The sequence below is a fragment of the Anser brachyrhynchus genome, assembly GCF_964034855.1.
Source record: "Anser brachyrhynchus genome assembly, chromosome: 2".
Classification (NCBI taxonomy): Eukaryota; Metazoa; Chordata; class Aves; order Anseriformes; family Anatidae; genus Anser; species Anser brachyrhynchus.
In genome coordinates, this window is record NC_137695.1 from 89410103 (window position 1) to 89432996 (window position 22894).

Here is a 22894-nt window from a genome sequence, read left to right on the forward strand (position 1 = left end):
TTGATGTTTGCATATTACTTAATAAGATTAGAGTTTTAAGGGTAGCACTTATGTTTAGACTTTATATATATATATATATATGATAAATTTTGAAACTTATGTAGGTGTTAGTAACTAATTAAAGGAATGATTTTGTGACACAAAAGCAATTCATAATCCTGTTTAGAACAGGGTAAGTACCCAAAATTACTGTATCAACATAGCCAAACACAGCAAGTATGATGCCCCCCCATAGCAAAGAAGTGAAACTTTTTTTTTTTTTCAGATAATGTAACATTAATTAGCCAAAATATTATCAGTTTTTTTTTTTTTCTTTAGAAAAATGAGTTAGCAAACATTTAACTTGGAGAACACCAGGTACCCAGGATCCCATTGTTACAACATGGAGGTAGTATACAAGTTCCTAAAAACATTCCTACATCGTTACAACACTCCTACAAAAAGCTGCCTTGTGTCCTAGGCTAAGTCCTTGAACTTGGATGACAAAAGAAGACCAGCTGAAGAACAGTTTTCTGAGAATGTTTCATATTGTTCTTATTTTTACAAATCATTTACCCATGTGAAGTTGCTGTACAATATTCTGTTAGTCTTGGAATATATCATTCCATTTCTGCCCTTAAATCAGAAACAACTTTTTCTTCACTGCACACTTCATTAGTGGTGAGCAGCATTTGCGTTTCTAGTACATGCCTACTTGTATCAGGACTTATGTGAGCATCCGTCTTTTCAGATCTCCCTAATTCTAATAACACTGTTGAGTAAATCTCCTGTGATCTGATTTTATTCTCTCTCTATATATATATATATAATGCTGTTTGTTGTTGTTGCTGTTGTTTTTAAATAATCATAGTTTATATGCTAGTTTAATTCACTTGGAATAGTAATGGGATACAAGACATAATTAACTGACATAGGTATTTCTCAGAGTGTATTATACTTGCATCTTTCCTAAGTTAAGCCAAAGAGTCCTCAGAGCTTTTGAAAATCTGATGGTTTATTTGAGGCTCAGGGATACTAAGATATCTGCATCTGCTTGACTTGGGCATGGGAGAAATTACTTTGAAACTTAAGAAACCAAACATTCATATGGTGTACAAAGAAGTACATAACATTATGATTATCCAAACTGCAAGCACATAGATGTTTAAATCCCCATTTTATTTTAATGGCAATTAGATATCTAAATCAGAAAAATCTTGTGCACATTGTAAAGCTTCTTAACTGTAAACATAGTGACACACCACAAGATGGTAATTACAGTCTACTGTATTTGTTCATCCTTGTTCTGTATAGGAAGATATAGAATCGCAGAATCATTGAATGGTTTGTGTGCTTCAGTATGTTCCCGTGAGTCATCACACCCATAGTAAAAAATGCGTTCCTAGTCTAATCTAAATCTACTGTCTTTTAGTCTAAAGTTGTTAGCCCTTGCCCTGTCGCTACACCTCTCCAGATTTCTTGTAGACCCCCTTTAGGCACTGGAATGTTGCTATAGGGTCTCTTTTCTCTTCTCTAGACATAACAGCTCCAACTCCCTCATCCTCTTTTCACAGGAGAGACATTCCAGCCCTCTGATCATCCTTGTGGTCCTCCTGTAGACCTGCTCCATCAGGTCCCTGTCCTTCTTATGTTGCTGGTGCCAGAATATGCATGTTGAAAGAAAATATGGCAAGCAAAAAATGTCCAAACTGCCAGTTACTGTCAGTGAAAAATATGATGAGTATTGAATACAACCTTCACAACAGAGAAGACAGAAGCTGATCCTTTTTGTCTTGATTAGCATGTCAAATTATTGTTTAAATAGATATAGCACCAGAAAATCAAGGCCCTGCTCCCCCCTCTATCTTCAAGTCACCTTCTCTTGATGTTCTGCATTTTAGGAATTAATTAACTAATTAAATCATTTGTCTGTAAAGCTTTTTATACCACATTTCAGTTTTATTTTTAGAAAAAAACAAATAAATAAAAAGGAGGGGGCTAAAGCACTAGCTACCGCACTTAGAAGCATTATCACTGATAAAAATCAGATATGCGGGAGCTTATTTGAACTGTTCAATGACATTAAAGGTTAGTCGTTATAAATACGGGAATATCTGCAAAGATTTCAGTTTATTCCAAGGTTTTTCTTTGAAGAAGAAAAAAAAATATATATATATCAAACAAATAACATCCTCTTATTCAAAATCTAATAATAGTTCATAAAACAAAAAGCAGAACAGTGACATCTTATCTCTTGGCACATATAAAGAACATTGGAAATGTTTGTCTTAGTGATGACTTGCATTGCTTTCCTATTTCTTTTCTCTGGAGCTCAAAGGCACACACTCTTTGAAACGTACTGGAAAATTAGACTGGATGAAGTCCAGAATATTTTTTTTTCCCGTAATGTAAAAGCACAATAGAATAGATAAGGTGATAAAGACTTTAGAACACATGCTAATTGTTTTAGAAAGTCCTTACTGCAATGAAATACCCAGCCGAAATACTTCTAGTAATATTCCCAGTTTATCCATGGAGTAGAACTATCTTGTTTTCTCAGTAATCTTTATTACTAAAAGTGAAAAAGGAAAAAGAAAAAAAAACAAAGAACTGTAGATATTAATGCAGTAACTAAACTTCTAATCTCTGTGTCCCCTTATTTATCTAACTGAGATTTCCTTCATGTCTCAAATATGACATTTTTTATTTTATTTTTTATTTCGCTAATGTTAAGGAAGCAGAGTTAGTCGTAGAAAAAAAGAAGAAGAAAACACCAAGCTGAGCTGAAAAGAATCTGGATATATCTAAATTTAGCATAATATAAATGACTAAATGATAAGGCACAAATCATCATGCTAGTAGGCCATCCTGCCAGCACTCTCACTGGAATCAACAAGGTTTTTCACTAACAAGGGAACTTGGAGATGACAGTGGTACTCTATATGAGTAGCAGACCTTGGTGTCAGAGTGATACCACAAGTATCACTTTTTATCAATTTGGAAAAAAAAGTACCTCCTGACATGTAGTATAGTCTAAACATCGAATCATAGAATCATAGAATAATTAAGGTTGGAAAAGACCTTCAAGATCATCTGGTCCATCATAGGTCCATCACCCTACTGCCAATGTCACCCACTAAACCGTGTCCCTAAGCGCCAGGTCCAACTTTTCCTTGAACACCCCCAGGGACGCTGATGCCACCACTTCCCCGGGTAACCCGTTCCAATGCCTGACTACTGTTTCTGAGAAGAAATGTCTCGTAATTGCTAACCTAAGCCTCCCCTGGTGCAACTCGAGGCCATTCGCTCTAGTCCTATCACTAGTTACCTGTGAGAAGAGGCTGACCCCAAGCTCCCAACTTCCTTTCATGTTGCTATAGAGAGTAACAGCTTTCTGTTCCATGTGAAGGTACCAACCCAAATGCCAAGACCGAAGTTTCATCCCTTCCCCTTCCCCTTCCCCTTCCCCTTCCCCTTCCCCTTCCCCTTCCCCTTCCCCTTCCCCTTCCCCTTCCCCTTCCCCTTCCCCTTCCCCTTCCCCTTCCCCTTCCCCTTCCCCTTCCCCTTCCCCTTCCCCTTCCCCTTCCCCTTCCCCTTCCCCTTCCCCTTCCCCTTCCCCTTCCCCTTCCCCTTCCCTCCCCTCCCCCTGCCCCTCTCCACCTCCACCTCCACCTCCCGCTCCCTCTCCCCCTTTTCCCTTTTCTCTTTCCCTTTCCCTTTCCCTTTCCCTTTTCTCTTTCCCTTTCCCTTTCCCTTTCCCTTTCCCTTTCCCTTTCCCTTTCCCTTTCCCTTTCCCTTTCCCTTTCCCTTTCCCTTTCCCTTTCCCTTTCCCTTTCCCTTTCCCTTTCCCTTTCCCTTTCCCTTTCCCTTTCCCTTTCCCTTCCCCTTCCCCTTCCCCTTTCCTGTGATTCACATTTCTTAAACCATGAATTAACAGGATTTTCTTGCATGTGCTTTTTGTTTATTTATTTTTTTCCCTGGAGGGATAAAACATCCTCACAGTTTCCATGTCACAGAAATTAATATATATTTGTCCTTCATTCCTGACATTTTTCAGAAGCTTTCAAGATGTTCATATTTTATAAAACATCCAAATATGTTAATAGAAAATAATGACAGAAGTAGTTAATTCCCTCAAGGTAACAAGTTGTTTTCAAAGTAGATTAGAGAATAGGCCATGGATCTTACTACTGCAGTGAAACTTTATGCACTGTATTAATTGGGAATGTTTTCCACACTGCTTCAGTAATCAATTTTCAGTCCTGGGCAGCAGACCAAAATCTGCTAAGAATCAGAGTCCAATGCCCTTGGCCAGAGTAATTTAGCTTTTTTTTTTTTTTCTTTTTTTTTTTTTTTTTTCCACACACACAAGTAAGATTTGCACCCATTAGGAAGAATCAGCAGGAAATAGGAAGAAACTGGACTAATGAAGTTAGCATTCAGCAGACATGAAAGGCTAATTATAAACGGAAAAGAACACCGAGCTTGGCGATCCTGAATTTTGATTTTATGTATCAATTCTGACCAGAGAATGAAAAATTAAAATGAACTCATACAAGCAGCGTAAATAAATTAAACACCCACTCTAGTGACTTTCTGCTTGAGAAATCTGCAGATTTGATTTTAATTAGCTAGTTAGAAATAACAGTGATAAGGGACAGAAAAATGTGGGTGCATCAAACTCCATATTTCTCCTTCCCACACTACTTCAGTGCCTGTCCATGCTGTTGATGGAATATCAACTTTGTCAATTCATTGTGAAATCATGAACTAGTCAATATTTTTGTTTCATTAAAAGGCCTTCCAGCCAAACAAAATAACTGAAACTTTGGTAATATTAAAACTGAAGTTCTGATTTCTGAATGAGAATAATTTACCCTGTTGAAAATGGCTATAAAAGTGTACAGAGAATTTACTAAAAAACATATTCCTTCCTTTCATGAAAACTGTAAGAAATAAAAAGGGATATCTGTAAATCTATGCTTGAAAATACACACATATATATAAAGAGCATAAATTATCTGATTTTTTTACAAGTAATATAATTAGAGACAGCTTCAAAGTGGGCTAAGAGCATGAGCTGTAAGCATACTGTATTTACTGATAATTCAAATACACAGTATAGGTCGGAGTGATCTTTCTGTGTATTTTCAAAAGCATTGAGCTTCAACTGAAACTGAAGTCATTTAATTCAGTGAAAGTTTACCTACTTCATGAGAATGCTCATGAGAATGTGTCTCAAAGGGAATTCAGAGCACAATTTGTAATGAATGTTATAATGCAAATCCATTTGTTTCTCTCTGGAGTATTATTCAATTTGTTATTAGCAACGTATCTGTTTAGACATTTATTTAAATAAGTTATATATTATTAAAAAAAAGAAAAAAAGCATGATTAAAATAATGTATATGCATCTGTGATTAACCCTCTTCTATTCATTTGCATTATTTATGGATTATATTCCTTTCTCAATTAGGAATATATAAAAATTGAGCATATGCTTATGTCTGATATATTCTTGTCAATGTATTAAATCAACTTCTAAGGCATATTCACATTTTTTCATCTCCTGAAATGTGTGTTCACGTGCAATTTTATAACTCCAAATTATGTGTACTGTAAGCCCCATAGGAGAAGAGGGGAGGGGAGGGGAGGGGAGGAAAAAGGAAGGGAATGAAGGAAGGAGGGAAGGGAAAATCTTTTGGTCTCTGTACTATCTACCTCTCAAAAGCATACTACAAATACAATGGTACAGGTGACAATTCTACTCCAATGAAAATATCAGAGACTTTTGATGCTGGGGTTTCAAACACAATAGAAAGTTCAAGTAATTTCTTGATACTGGTCCTGATTATTCAATAAATTTAATACGTGTGAAAATGAAGTGTCTAGAAAGTCTTTTCCATTTATTAAGGTGGAGAGTGACACTGTAGGTAGTTATGCCATAGAGACATTGTTTTACTGTTAGATGTTATACTTCTACATGAGGGAGAGAGGAGAGGAGAGGAGAGGAGAGGAGAGGAGAGGAGAGGAGAGGAGAGGAGAGGAGAGGAGAGGAGAGGAGAGGAGAGGAGAGGAGAGGAGAGGAGAGGAGAGGAGAGGAGAGGAGAGGAGAGGAGAGGAGAGGAGAGGAGAGGAGAGGAGAGGAGAGGAGAGGAGAGGAGAGGAGAGGAGAGGAGAGGAGAGGAGAGGAGAGGAGAGGAGAGGAGAGGAGAGGAGAGGAGAAGGTTTATGAAAAAATTTTGAGCATAAGCAGAAAGCATCATAAGCAGAAAGGCTTATGAAAAAAATTGTCTTCTTTGGTAGTACTTAGATTGGTTTTCAGTTCACATGGTCTAACATCGCAATATAAGTGTAAGGGCAAAGTTTCAGAAAGGAACAGCTGGTTACAGGGTTGATTTGTCCTTTTTGAATGAGAAGCTGTCATCAAAGTAACACTTTTCAGTGATAATTACTGGTGCTAACATTCAGTTTCTACTACGCCAACTCCTTATTTTACCAAGCTGTTATCATTCTTGGGGAATGAAAAAACATTCCAGAGAGTCTTACAAATAGCACTACTGAGGACAAATGGTAAAATTCCTGTATTGGATGTAATAAAAATATACCAGATAGAACTACATTAGTACATAACTTTCCTTAGATTAGGGAAAATCAAAGACAATGGCCTAGACTTGCAAATGTTGAGGACAGTACAGGGTCCTACATAGTAGTACAGGGTCATTTCTGAACAGGTCATCTTGAAAACAGTCTGCAAAAGTGACCTTAGATGAGAAAGTGCAAAAACAGTTGGAAGAGGATGGACAGTTTTTTATTGTTGCCACAAGACTGCCACATGATGAGTTTTCTTAAGGTCTTTTGTTCATCTCTTCAGTATTTGTGCATGAATATAGTGCAGTTACTACAAATGAATATTTAACTACATTAACAAATGTGCCTTTACTCTTACTTAATCTTTTAAAATTTATTCATCTTTAAAATATATCTATATCAGGAAACATCTTTTTGTTCTTCTCTTAGATTTCCCTGAATAATAATTGTGTTACATCGGGTAGCATAAAAATGTATTTGAAGTCTCATCATATTTTTCTGAAAAATCTTTATTAGACAATCAGAGCTGGATTGTCCTCTGTCTCCTTTGTCTGAATAAATCTGTGTAAGTTTTCTCCTATTGACTGATTACATTGCTACAACGCTGAATGAAACAAACGATCTTGCTAAGGTTATTTATAATTGTAAAACTGCATAAATTTTATGCTGCTGTGATTTTATGGGCTTCTTATTCTGTAGTGCCTGCAGTTTGTAGAAACTGTGCATTGCAAAATAACAGCTAACTTGCCATCTGTGGGAAGTTGTGGTGCTTGAGTTTTGTTTCATTTTATCTTTTTGTAGTTTCTGTTGTTGGTTTCTGGGAGTGTGCATGTGGGCAAAAGCTGTGCAAAGCTGGCCCTTGGGGCTGACAAAGTACATTTCCTTAATATGTGCTTTACAGCAGTTCCATTTCCCTTTTACTTACAATTTTATTTGGCTTTTTAAGTTATGCTAAGTGCTAGGCCTATTCTCTTCATTTGTTTCTGAATGGCAGCTAGCATAAGATTTAGGAAAGCTGAAGTAGTCCAGATATCTTCCTAATTCAAACAAATAACTTTGCTTCAATACATCCTTTTTTCCATTGTGTTACTTAATTCCTATGGGAATTAATTAATTGATTAATTCATATGGGAATTAAGTGACTGGAATAATTAAGACGACTGTAAATTGTCATTTGAGTGAGACAGCAAGAAGGGAGAACAGGATTTCAGTGATTTCTCTTTTTTAATTTTGGAATCTATAAACAAATCATGCTGGATACTTATGCTATAAGAAATTTCTTGAAGCTCACAAATAGTCTTACAGAATGTAATAAATTAAGTATCCTATCTTAGAATTAAAGTTCTAAAGAAAAATAATGTTCTCTATAAAAATAATTTTAAATAAAAAAAAAAGAGTGCTTTCCTTGGATGAAGGCAGCTTCAAATGGAATGAAATTCTATTCCACAGAAAAGTAGTATCCTGAATCCACAATAAGGACAGTTGCAGTTTGGTTTTTGCAGGTTAACTGCATGAGCTATCATAGAATCACAGAATTCCTTGGGTTGGAAGGGACCTTAAAGATCATCTAACTCCACACCCCCGCCATAGGCAGGGATGCCACCCACTAGGGTGGCAGGTTGGCCAAGGCCCCATCCAGCCTGGCCTTGAACACCTCCAGGAATGGGACATCCACAATTTCTCTTGGCAACCTGTTCCAGTGCCTCCCTAACTTTTAAGTGAAGAATTTCCTCCTAATGTCTAATCTAAATCTATTCTCTTTTAGTTTAAGACCATTCCTACTTGTCCTATCGTTATCTACCTGAGTAAATAGCCCTTCTCCATCCTTTTTGTAAGATCCCTTTAATTATTGAAGGTCACAGTGAGGTCTCCCTGGAGCCTTTCTCTTCTCCAGGCTGAACATGCCCATCTCTCTCAGCCTTTCTTCACAGGAGAGGTGCTCCAGCCCTCTGATCATCTTTGTAGCCTTCCTTTGGACTAGCTCTTACAGGTCGACATCTTTCTTGTACTGGGGACCCCAAACCTGGATGCAGTACTCCAGGTGGGGTCCTCACGAGGACAGAGTAGAGGGGGACAATCACCTCCCTCGACTTGCTGGTTATGCCACTTTTGATGCAGCCCAGGATGCACTTGGCCTTCTGGGCTGCAAACATGCAATGCTGGCTCATGTCGAGCCTTTCATCCACAAGAACTCCCAAGTCCTTTTTTGCAGGGCTGCACTCAATGAGTTCTTCTCCTGGTCTGTACTACTGTCTGGGATTGCCCTGACACAACTGCAACACCTTGCACTTGGACTTGTTGAACGTGGTTCACTTCTCCATCCTGTCCAGGTCTCTTTGAATGGTATCTCTTCCTTCTGTTGTATCAACCACACTTCTCAGCTTGGTGTCATCTGCAAACTTGCTGAGGGTGCACTCAATCCCATTGTCTATGTCATTAATGAAGATATTGAAAAACGATGGTCCCAAAACAAAAGCAGTGACCCCTGAGAGACACCACTTGTCGCTAGCTTCCAGCTGGACATAGAACCAATGACCACTACTATCTGGGTGTGGATGTTGAGCCAAATCCTTATCCACTGTGTGGTTTACCCTTCAAATCCACACCTTTACAATTTAGAGATTAGGATATCCTGTGGGGCTGTGTCAAAAGCCTTACAGAAGTCCAAGTACATGACACCAGTCTGTCTTCCCATGTTGAGTGATGCAGTCACTCCATCATAGAAGGCCACCAGATTGGTCAGGCATGATTTGCCCTTGGTGAAGCCATGCTGGTTGTCCCAAATCACGTCTTTGTCTTGCCTATGCCTTAACATTACCTCCAGGAGGATTCATTCCATGATCTTCCCAGGCACAGAGGTGAGGCTTACTGGTCTGTAGTTCCCTGGGTCTTCCTTTCTACCCTTTTTAAAAATGGAAGTGATATTTTCTTTTTCCAGTCACCAAGGACTTCACCTGACTTCCATGCTTTTTCAAATATTATGGAGAGAGGCTTGGCAACTACATCAGCCAATTCCCTCAAGACCCTGGGATGCATGTCATCAGGGCCCATAGACTTGCAGTTGTTACATTGCATCAGGAGGTCCTAAACTTGCTCTTCACTGTTCCCCCAGCCTCCACCTAGAGGTTCGGGGACTCAAGAGATGTGGGCAACCTGACTGGCCATGAAGAGCAAGGCAAAGAAGTTAAGTACCTCTGCCTGGAAAGTTGATCTAGGTTATAAAACGTTAAAAGTGATTGTGGCTGAGATTAATTAGTGATCAGAGGACAGGAGAAGCAATCAATAGCACATGATGAATACAATCTATCACAATGCTACCTCCACAGCGTAGCTGGGATGCAATTTCATGTATCAAGACACATATCACATTCCACCGTTAGGGTTGCTTTCTTCCTATGCAGCACTTACTGGATCTTCTTTCTGTTGTTATTTCTCTGCACATAATTAAGATTATTATTAATAATTTATTTTCCCTTCATTGTTTGTGCCAAACAGAACATCCTCCACCTTAGCAACAGTCAAAATCTGTGGCATAACCAACTAAATAGTTTGTTAAAAAAAGGAAGGGAAGGAGAGGGGAGGGAAGGGAAGAATGAAAAAGTGGATAATGTAGCACCTCAAGAAATTGGTTGCAAAATTACATATAAATGTGACATATATATTTTTGAAGAGCACAATTAACTCTGAATGAGTTCTGAGAAGTGCAGGCAGGGCTAGTGGGTAATGGCAGCCTGTATAAACATGTCAAGGGTCAAATTATTATCCAATAAAACCAGATAAGCATCTGATCCCTAATTCACATATTTTTATATACTACTGGGAAGGTTCTTTTGTGATTTGAATTTCTAAAAGTTTACATGAAAATTATAATATGTTCAACTTAAATTTCGCTGAAATCTCTCACTGTTACTGTTCAGCTTCTGTTCCACGAACCACCTTTGAAATCAACTTTAATTATTATGAAAGACAGAGTGTGATTCAAGTATATATTACTGTTGCTACTTAATTTCTTTCTGTGGATTACACTTTTATATACCCATAAAAAGTGTCCTGTTTATATTACTCTAGGCATAGTCTTTTAAAATGTCTTGGCTTATTGTTGGCAAGGGAACCTTATAATGTGGATGATGATGGGATAATAACTTTTATTTTGAACTTCTATTACTTAAAATTTTGCAGCATTCCCAGAACAGGATGTGCATTGGGGCTTGTTAGCTCTGTAATTGCAATCCTTACCTTGACGGCATTTTTGTATGCCTGGCATCCAAATGGACAGCCCAGGGAACTGAAGCCTGAAGATGTTTTGTTCATTCTTTTGATTATTCTCAGAGTGGCTGGATTCAACAAGGATCTTAAAGGCTCCTTATCTGGAAGCTTTTGAAAAGACTTTCCTTGAGGCCAGTTAACTCAAGCTTGGAGTTCTCATCTAAAATTTGCACCTTCAGAACACATAGGCAGCTAATACAGATCCATTGTGCTGTGGTCTAATTACAGGTGCTATCACATAACAGAACAACGAATATGCCACCACCAGTGAACCCAAAGGAATTAGCATAGTTCAGCTCTGCAAGTAATCTGAAAATAACCATATTTACTCTTGTTCAGGCCAAGCATGATGACCAAAGTGGGTTTCATATTGCATACTACTACTTCATTTCAGTAGAGAAATTCACTCTATACTGATTTAACAAGGGGAAGTACATATAATTCCACCCAGAAAGACATTGTTAATTGCTAGTGTGTGTGTATATATATATATATGCACACACACAGACACACAGTCTTCTTCATTCTGTTTTAATGGGAACACTTTTTTGAAAAGAGGATGAAAAAGCATTTCCAATTACCCAGTGACATCCTTTCTTATTCCTGACATATTACATATGGCAAGGATTCTTCAGATAGAGTTTCTTGGTGAGAAATTTCTCTCAGACCACCTCATTTATCCTTTTGCTCCTAGCCAAATATTTTATCTATTTTTAGTTTCTAAACAGTCTACACATGTGTAAACACCCTGTACTGAGATTTTGTGTTTTTTTAGAGGTTAATATATATGCGAACTAGGTCAGTACTGGAGACTGACTGGAGTTCTTTAAGAAGCCCCTCTCTGGTGGAGAAATGGTTTTGGAGGTACAGCAGGTGACTTTCTTCCCCGCTGGGTCAGGAATGACTTGTTTCCAACAGCAAAGGAATAACTTGTTGATAAACAATAGGCAGTAATAAAATCTTAGCTTTTCTATAAACATAAAAAATGCAACTAAGTCTGTATAAATGCACTCTATTCTGCTCACTGTTAAAACACACTGTATATAGAAAAAAATAATTCAATGACAGTAAGTAGACAGCTGCAATGTTCTGACGCTGAGAAATATCATGGTGGAGCAGATCCCTTCAAGGCTTTACATATCTGTGATGAATGGATAAGATTACTTCTGCACTGGCCCTGAGAACAGAAAACACTGTGGGAGTACTGCAGGTACTGAGGCAATAATATCTCTTTACAGAAAATCTCTATTTTAGCTTTTATGGAGCACCTCCCATAAGCAGGGAAAAGCATACTTCAAGGACAATGGTACTGAAGGTACAGGTATTTAGATGGTATATCATACACTGTTGCAGACTGGCACAGTGAACAAAGAAGAAGAGAGATACAGAAGACAAGAAAACAAGGTCTTAAGAGTAGTTTCCTGCATCTGTATTATTAAGCAGGGATTTTCAATCACATCCATTGTGATATCTTCCATTCACAAAATGATATGAAAACTCACTGTCATAAGTCACCTGATGTGTTAGCCTCAGAGAAATGGCTACTTACTCATTTTTAAGATACACATGTAGACATAATTGTATTCAGTAGTCTAGATGAATGGAGTCAGATCAACCGCTGAGTATGATCTTGGAGTATCTCTCTCTTTCTTCTTCTGGTGACCAAATGCAAAAACAGTAACTACCATATTGATATTCCTCAATTTGGCCATGAGTCATGCATAAGATGTTACTGCCTCTTTTGTGTTTCAGTGTTCAGATGGCATAAATGCTCTTATTAAAAGAAAGAACATTTTAAGGATTATTACTGATTCTTATGTGGAAAGAATTCTGCACAACACTATTAAATCATCAGTTAAAGTCTGTATCAGTAAGGATGCACTTGAACCTCTTATTTTTATTGGGAATAGCTGATACATTTACACATCAGAGAGAGAACTGGGTATAGACGGAAGAATAAGGTAGCTGGGAAATAGGAAGAGTAAGCAGGAAGGAGATTATGGAAGAAAGATTGAGGAACAAATAGGAAAAAAGATTAAATACATAGAGGAAGAGATTAAATAGCCATCGCTTTTTTTTTGACTGAAAAGGGTGGGAGCAAAAGGAGACTTCTTGGAGATGTTCTGAATTTGACGTTATATAACAGGAACATGATAGCCTTTCTTTTTAACCCGTAGCATGTGGCAACAGCTAATTAAATTAAGGGCAGTAAAGTTAAAAGGAACGAAAGGATAAGTCTTCTTTACACAGTGCATAATCAATTTGTGGCATTCACAACCACTGCAGGTCATGTAGATAGACATTGTGGTTGGATAATTTTATGACTAGCAATAACATTTGCAGCTCTGTCAACTTAAACAGTGATAGGAAGATAATCAAAGAGACTCTTGGAAGAACACTGCCCTCAAAACTCAAAGGTCTGCTATATTATGAAGGATGCAGCATCAGCTCCAAATGTCACATTATTTATCTGTGTGGGAGTGCATAACACACCAAAAATTAAAAGCTATTACATCTCATTTCCAATGGTCAGTAAATAAATGGTCAAGGCATAGATAAATATCCTGTTTTCTTCTTGATCAATGACCTTTCAAATTATGTTAAATAAGTTGCCTAGAGTAGCACTCTTCTTTCTCTCCCTCTGCAGTTGACAGTGTTGGGGCCTTATTCTCTACACAGGGCTCCGATTTTGAACTAGAAATCATGAATTTAATTCAAATGCAAATTTAGAGGTATTTTTTGGTTGGATTATTGGTTTTCAAGATTTTGCACTTCATCTTTCTCAACGTTGAACCCACAACCAAGAAAAAAATAACTGCTTCTCTTACTCCTCACCGTGAATACGTTATGATATTTGTCCCACTAGAAGCTATGAACAAAACCGTCAAAATCTGGGACTTGTATCATAAAACTTACCATGGCTAAATCATGGCTTGCCAAAGTTCACTTCCAAAAGAGACTAAAGAGGAGAGCTTTCCATAATCTTTTATATCCTTGTGTCACACTGATCAAGGTTGGCCTATCTAACTTTATCCCTCGAAACATAGTACATGGTTTCAAGCAATACTGTGATCTTCTCAAGAAAATTTCTGCTTCTAAAATACTGTCATTTTACTTTGTCTGTCAAACAGGATATCTATTTTTACAGTTCTAGATAATTTCTTAAAAGAAAAAATATTTCTGAATCAGTATCCTTTCCAGCAACAACTTGCTTGGATGTTTCTACAAGTGTCATGTGCTGGGCACTGTGAGATCCACAGCTAACCATATTAAAAGTTTCTCTTTACTGTTAAAAACAGATACATTTTTACAGGACACTTCAGAAACCAAATGAAAATGAAAAATTTTTAAATTGAGTCAGTTTTTCAGGCTGAGCAACTATAACATCTGGCCACTGTATGAAGCTGTGTAACAATTCTCCTTACCCAATACACACATGAAAGGAAGATGACCACATTTTAGTTTTGCCAGCACCTCCAAGAGTCTCTCTCTGACTCTACTATGAGATGTTATGTTAAAATATATATTGCGTAGAACTAACATAATTTTGTTCCTGGAAAGGAAAACAAAAAGTGGAAAACAGTCTATTCAGTCAATGCATAACAAAAAATCTGAAAATTATGAACCTAGAAAAAAACCTCCGTATTTTATGCTAAATAACATGTCTATGTGAGTGCAAAATTTGATATGAATTTCTAAAAATTATGTAAAAAAATCAGCAAAGATTAATATTCAAAAGTTTTCTTTCACATAATTAAAAAAGAATGTAAAGTACATGTTAATAGCAGCAAGGCTCAAGAAATGATTCGTGAAAGGTACTCTGATCTCTTTGTGCATATATTGCCTGGTGATTTCCGAGTACTAAAACTGCCATCTATTCAAACAGGGGTTCACAGACCCAAATCTTGATTCATGTAGAGATCAACCTGAAATTAAAATATATTTTTGTAAAAAGAAAAATTAGGGACGTAATTGTTTACATGTTATCATGATAAAAGAATTTAAAACGTTACTCATAGAAACATCTAGGTTGGAACAGACCTTCAACATGCTGAAGTCCAATAACCAACCTGACCTACTGAGTCCCATCACTAAATCGAGTTCCATCACTAAACCATATCCCCTAGTGCCACACCCACAAATTTCAAAAATACTTCCAGAGACAGGGACTCCACCACTTTCCTAGGCAGTCCATTCCAATGTTTGATCACCTTCTTCCATGAAGAAATTCTTCCTAATATCCAAACAAAATTAAATTAGATATTATTGACCAGTCTCTTGTGTCAAGGTTTCTGCCAAATATTGGCTTACTGGCTGTCACTGATATAAAAATGTACCTTTTCCTCAAGTCTTTTGAAAGTGAGGTAGCATAGCCTAGGACAGAGTGCCCAATAAGTTATGTACCAGCTGGCAATTCTGCTGGGATATCTTAATGCCATGCTTAGGCAGCTTTGTCATTTTCAAATTTGACCATAAACTCAAATCTCCTGTCTCAGCAGGACACAGATTACAAAAGCAAGGATCTATCTTTGAATATGATTTTGTTTTAAAATCATCAGTGTTACAGGCCCAAATTCCACACAAGGTCTGAATAGGAAAGCACCAAAGGAAAATTTTTAAACTAAAATTTTAAAAGTAGGTAACTACTTTTAAAATGTGACAACTTGTTTCTTCCTTACAACTAGAGTTAAATGGTTCTTAATGTGATCAATTAGTCTGTGGCAAAGTTGGAGGAAGATCCTGAATTTTATGTATGTATGCAGCAACAGAGAGCATAATCTGCCTTTAAATGCAGATAACTCTGTGTACATCTATTTAGACATCTTAAAAATGGGTAGATAGGAATTCACCTGTGCATTTAATTCAGGTAGGTATCTATTTTGCTCTCAGATGTCATGACTGAATAAAAAGCAATATGGAAAATCAATTCAGACTATAGTTTAAAGTAATTTTTTTTTTTTCCTGACTCCTGTATTTCATTGGTTTATTTTGTGAAAGACTCATGAATTGATTTAAACCACTCTGATACTCTGAAATATGTTTGTAATCAAAGCTGCTCAAATTTCAGGCTGTGTTTTGACAGTTACATTTTTTTTTACATCATGTTTGTTATGTAAACTCTGTATTGACAAGCAACAGCACAGGTAGCTGAACACCAACAATTCAACCTGAAACCTGGGGTATTCAGATGCCGGTTTGTGTGTATAAACTAGAAAATTTTCCTTGACTTGAAGCTAGCATTGGCAGAAAGGCCTTCATGAAATGCCAATAATTACATTTGCATGATCACAGATTTCCTACAGGACTTATATCATAATCTTACTAAGTATCCACTATACACTTGTTCATGGCAATAAACAGAAAGGTAAAATCCTTGTTGCGCTCAATTCAGCAGGAAATAAACCAGAAACTGTGAACTTCCCCCCCCCCCCCGCCTTTTTTTTTTAATTACTTTTAACATTATTGGTAAGGCATCATGATGCCTCTTACATATCGGAATGTTCCTTCTCTGTGCATGCAAGTCATAGAGCCTTGCTGTATAATTGGCCTAATGTCTTACTATTTCTGTGATAAAATTAGCTAACCATTGGCCTCAGTGTTTCCACTCATTTTCTTCTCTGTCAGCACTTCTAGAGATTTCTGACTTGTATTTAAGCAGAATTTTATCTTTGCTCCATCTTGCTGAAGTACTTTTGCATTCACACTTCTAGAGATTTCTGACTTGTATGTAAGCAGAATTTTATCTTTGCTCCATCTTGCTGAAGTACTTTTGCATTCAAAGCTACCACAACTGCGTATGAAGCGTATGAACTAATTTCCATTACATTGTATTTTAACCGCACAGCTTCTGTTACCACTTGCCAGGAACATGCTTTATAAATATATATATATAGATTTGTTTGTTTAAAACAGAAAACAAACAACAACAATAAAAAAGAAAAAAAAAAGAAGAGATTAAGAGAATGCTATCTTCTCACATATCAGAAAATTTCTCATCACATGTTCTGTTAGGGTGATAGCCCTATAATCAGTCAGGAGTCCTACTACCAAGCAATCAGAAGTTAGAGACTGGGTTTCCATTGCAGTGCCTAGCAGAGTCACAGACTGTCAGACCTAGGATGACTATATGGAAACATTTTGTTTTTATCCTTGGTCTAACTCTGACTAAGCAGAGCATGTAGGCAGCTGCTTGTCTTTAAACCTGCCATGTTCACGTATCTTGGAGTTCAAATACCTGAACTGAAACAAAAGGGCTGAGTAGCTTGCCTTGTGGGTAACAGTACAGGATTTCTTCTTGCAGTTTGAGTGTCTACATTTAGAGTGGACTCCAAAGCATTTGATAGGGAGACATACAAAAAATAGATTCAATTTTTTGGATTATTAGAAAAGTGGTCCTACTGAGATTTCATGTGAATTTCCATATATTATTTAAATCCAGCAAGTTGAGAGCCTAGGGCAGGAGAAACATCTGATTACAGCATAAGATATTCTGTTGGGAGACATAGACTCAGTCCCTAGAGCTGCCACGATCTATGTTTTTTAGGTTTTGAAAACACAACAAAATCCTTGCTATTTTCTTTTTGTAATCTGGCTGCAGTTCTAGCTACAGTATAGTACCAACTTCCAGTGGCTGTACTTCCGGTGTAAGCTTATGCAGGGGGTAAGAATCTGTCCTCTTTCTCCTTCCCTCCTTCCCCATGATGCACAAAGTGGAGAGGCTCACAGTGAAGGATGAAGTAGGGGGAAAAAATGCATGTCCTCTGGTGCTATTTTTTCTCTGGCTTCCCACATAAATTTCAAAAGCTGCAAGGAAACTAGCACTGCACCACAGACGCAGTAGCTCTTGGTGCTTCAACAGGGAAGCAGAAAATTTTCTTACAGGATTTGGGTGAGAAAATAAAGCTATTTTCTTTGGTGTCCTCTCTACTCTCCCAATAAAGTCAAGCCTGTCCATAGAAGCAGAAAAATAATACACAATTAACAATACAATCTTACAATTTCTGTGAGAAGAAAAAAGATCCAGAGATGTGGAGATCTACATTTTTAATGTGCATTATTTCATAAGTAGCTATACCATAGCATTGTTTTAAATGGAATTATTTCAAAGTGAAAACACATGTTTTTTCTCAGTTAAAAGATTGCAACCTCATCCTAGAGGCTATCTGCTAACATGTTATGAGAACTTCAACATTGAATGGCATTAAATATTTACCTAAAAGAGTGGGTTGGAATTTGACTTATGTTGTGGCTTATTCACAAGAGAATGCACTTGTCTCTGTATGCCGGTATTACAGCTGTTTCCCTCTCTTGTATTATTTAAATTTCTGAATTAAACTACAAAAGAGTACCTTTGGAAAAGTAACAACTAAGCTATAGAACTCCTTGCAATAAAATATGGTGGAGACTAACAATATCAGGAGATTAAAAGAAGAGCAAATAAATAAATAAATAAAATCCACGAAGCCCTGAGTAATTGGAAAATCAGAGAACACACCAGAGACAGCCACCCATATAAAGTACTGCATCCCCAGACAGTAGCCAGACACAGGCTTTGGCCAAACCAAGGGAATAGCAATTTGTACATTTTAAGGAATGGAGGTAGCATATCAACCTGCCTTGTGAAATCTCAGCACAGGGAGCATTAAGCTAGCATTATGAAAGCACTACACTATCACGCACTTGCCTTCATGCTCCTATGCAGGTAGCAGAAACAGACAGAAGGCATTCTCACTGCTCTGCCATTTATTGATCTTCATCTGTCAAGAATCCCTGTAAACTATCACCAGCTGACTCAAGTAAAAGTAGCTTTTAAGCTTCTTTAGTCTTAACATGCATCAAGATCTGAACTCAGCATGATAAAATCACTAGTTCCCTGGCTATCCTGTCTCCGATTTTCTAGGTATAAACTCTGACCTCCTGCATTTCCACACTGTTGCAGGTCAACTTTGAAGGGCGTACACATCATCTCACCTGCTGACCCTGCCACTGAAGTTTTGCATTGAAATGCAGCAGCATGTCTTTCAAGTACCTACTTCTTTCATAAGAGAATAACCATTCTAAAAATAGAGCACTAAGTCCTAGGGCTGAGCAAAAGTTGCTAAGTCAGAGAAAGAAAAAGTCAGCTAGGTAAAAAGAGTGGTGTCTGGGGGAAAATAAGTAAATAAGTGGAAAGCTAGAAAACCATTAGTCACGCCAATGGTTATGTTGGACCTGATGTTATGTTTTTCTGCAATCATATGACCCATGTTAAAAATCAGCAGTTAATACATTAAAACCAGGCAATATTTGTATTTATTTATTTTTATTTAAATGCACAGAAGATATTTCCACAATATTAGCTTCATACACGAGTGTTTAAGAAATGAGATGAGTATATGTGAGTGTGTGTCTGTGATTTTTATGCTTATGTTTATACATATTTAATCTTTCTTTCTCTGGGGCCAAATTCTCATTTTGGTCACAAGAAAGTAAGTCCAGAGTAATAGGATGGTTATTATGTTTCCATATAGCCTGCTCTTAGATAACAGAGAGAATTTGGCTAGCAAGGAAAGAAAAAGAGATAAATGTGACTTCAACATGATCTATTCAGTTTCTGAAGTGTGTTTCCTGTTATGACATTAGATAGCATAGGACAGCAGTAGGACTTCCAGTTTTTCAGAAAGGGCTCCCAGGTGCTAGCCCTGTAAAACATGCAATGACCAAGTTAATGCTACAGTGCAGTTAATGTTACAGTGCTCTGACTGCACACCAGTGAGGACTGGGGAGAAGAAAAATGATTAACATGAGTATAGCCAGATGAAAACCACTGATATCTTTATAACATTGTCCATCTCATCTTATGCAAAATATGTTTTTTTATTGTCTATCTCATCTTTCTCCAGCAACTGGAAGGCTGGAAGGGAGCACTGGTGTAGACTTGGGAATAATTACCACTTCTTGAACTAGTCCTTTGATCTTGCAGGGCTGTGCTAATTCCAATGAGATAGGATCTTTTTACACTCATTTTTAGTACCACATCTTTAAGCTTTCTTTAAAGTACCTTCCTAAATATCACAATCTGATTATACGGCTGAAGTCCTTCATCCAGACTTCCTTGGTAAGTTATCCTGACAGCTTTTCAGCATTTTTTTTTTCCACATTAGCATAGCTGGAGGTTAGATTAAAACTAAATACAAGGGAATAGAATTTCTCTGCCTTCAGTCTTGAGGGAATACCTGGACTGTTTTTTTGCATTCGCTTCTTTTCTTGATGTTTCTTATGATCAACTATCTCCCCACCCCACTCCACCCCCCTAAAAAAAACCACACCACCAACAACAAAAAAATAGACTATTTTTGATTAAAATGTCCACATCTTTACTTAATGAAGTTATGTCTTCATTCACTGTGACAGGTTCTCAGAAAAGCTGATACGAGATGATTAAGGTCAATTAGCCACCAGAGGGAGCCCACATAGCCCCTTGAAGGTAAGAGAAACACATTATTAGAAGCAAATCAAGATGGAAATGCCAACCACTTCTTTGCACAATGTGAAACCACAGGTGGCATTTCAGTAAGGCTGGGGTAAAAATACACCATGTGTCACCAGAGATGCTTACAACAATAGGAGAGAAAATCCAGCTGCCAAAAATAGATATAAAAAGAAAACAAGAAAGGGAAAATACCGTGAGTCCAGTTAAATTGGCACAGCTCTAACAACATGACTGCTCTGATTTGTGTTAGTTAAAAGTCAGGCCTGGAAAGCATGAAGTGTTCAGTGGTCTAGTGTTTCTTCTCCATACCAATCTCAATGAATTTCAAAACTCAGATTGAAACTACTTATTTAGTTTTGCATCTTTAAGATGAGAACAGTTGGGAGGATTTAATCAAAAGCTTCATGATTTTTATTAGGTAATGATGGCCAAGTGTTCCCACTTAAATATAGACTTCCTCCCCTATCTGTATTCACATACCAGCCTGACCTCAAGAGAAATAAATTACTTCTAGTCCTCTGTGTAACTCAGACAAGAACAGAGTTTGTACTGGGAGATTTTGAAGAACTGCTGCAACAAGCTTTGTGATAATTCTTTCCATGCCTGCATGTGCATAAGAAGCAGTCATGGCTGTGGTTTCTTTAGCACTTCAAGACTAACCCTGTAGCTATTCTTTGAACACTTCAGTCTTCTTTCCAGCTTCTGTCAAGGCTTGGATAACAATGATAAATGAATACACACAAACATGTACCTTATATATATACACAGGTATTTACAAAATAACTTTCTACATCCTTGTTATTAACACCTACCTAATTACAGTGATGTTAGTAGAAGTAATTGAACTTTTTAATTCAAATCCACTTGATTTTCCTCAGGCTACACATAAAAATGACTCAGCGGCACAGCTTCCTGCTCCCTGCTACTTCTGATTCCAGCAGTCCTTCTGCACTCAGGAACAGATGTGTGAGTGCATACAAATTTAAGCTAGAAACTAAGCTAGAAACTTAGTTTCTAGCTTAGTTTCTGGATAGAGGCAATTGAGGATTTGTTCCCATTTCATGTAAAGGCTGTTTGCCAGTACTGAGTACAGGCTGGTGATGAATCTGATCAAAAGCTGGAAAACTGTGTTATTGCAACACAGTGCTAAAACTGATGTGCTATGCTTGGGAGCAGAGGAGCTTCAGTCTTACTTCTGAATAACAGGCTATTTCCTTTCTTTAGTGTTGCTTGAAGATAGCTTAGCTTCAATACTTAAGTTTTTGTTTTGCTTTGTTGATTTATATATATATACATATATATATATATATATATTTCTCCCAGGGGAGGGGTAATTTTCTTTCTGCTGAGGAGTTACACATTTTGGAAGTGTCAGGGATTATACATCTCTATAGTCAGAGAAGAATTTATCTTCTCCATCAATGATATAGTCTGAGGATACTCATAACTATTTTTTTTCTTTTCTTACATGAGCTTGAAATCAAGCAAATTACTGACTATACTTCTCTTCATATTTTTAACTAAATCAGCAAAGCCCCATATTCAGAGTTAATCTTGTTGAAAACATAAATTTGATTTGAACATGTTGAAGTGTTGAAGTCAGGTACCCATTTTTGCTGCTTTCAATAGCTCCCCAAGAAAGAGATTCACCCCTAAACAGTGGAAATACTGCTATTGTTGTCTGTGAAATTCCCGTTTCTTCCTGTTCTGCCACTATGATATAACATTAATTTCTAAAGATACAGTTAAGAATAAGACACTTGTTCAATTTCCTCTGATGACTTCAGAATAGTTCCTATCTGAAACAGAACTAAAAAGTTGGAAAACACTATCATGGATAGCAGAACATTTAGTAAACACTACTATTAAAATTAACAAATTAAGTACAAGGAAAATAAATAAATACAAAATACATTGCTGTTTAAATTTTACAGAATGGAAAACTTTTTTTTTTTTTAAAAAAAAAAAAACAAGCAGAGGAAGAAAGGAAATAAAAACAGTGCTTTAATAAAATATTGTCATAGGGTGGTTCTGAAGTAGAGACACGCACAGTGATGTTCAAGCAGTTTTTAATAACATATCGTACTGGATGCACTATTTAAGAATATGTAGTTAATATATGCACAATCCAGAGCACATTTGCACAGACAAGTGAAGAGGCATCTAAATCAAGGTTATGCATCCTAAGTGAAATCTGTATAAGCTACCCACCCATGAGCACTGCAGAAGCAACTGGAAATCATCAGTGTCCCTGGCGGGCTTTCAGATCAGTTCCCTGAGTCTCCTACCAGAGTGGGATCAGCTGTTCTCTGAAACTTCTTCTTTTCCCTCAACAACAACAACAAAAAAAAAACACTTAAATGATTAGTCTTCTTGGTCTAAAGTAATTTATAATGGTGTGTTAGTGATTAGTGGGTTTAGACAGAAGGGTACACATACTCCAAAGGTTTGGACCCCTCTAATTTGATGAGCCAAGCCACTTTCACATCAAAGTGCAGCAACTTCAGTTGCTTTCACTTAACATTCTTTTTGATTTAGTCCTTATTTGCACGTTTATCAAGAACTCGTTGTGACAAACTATCTTTA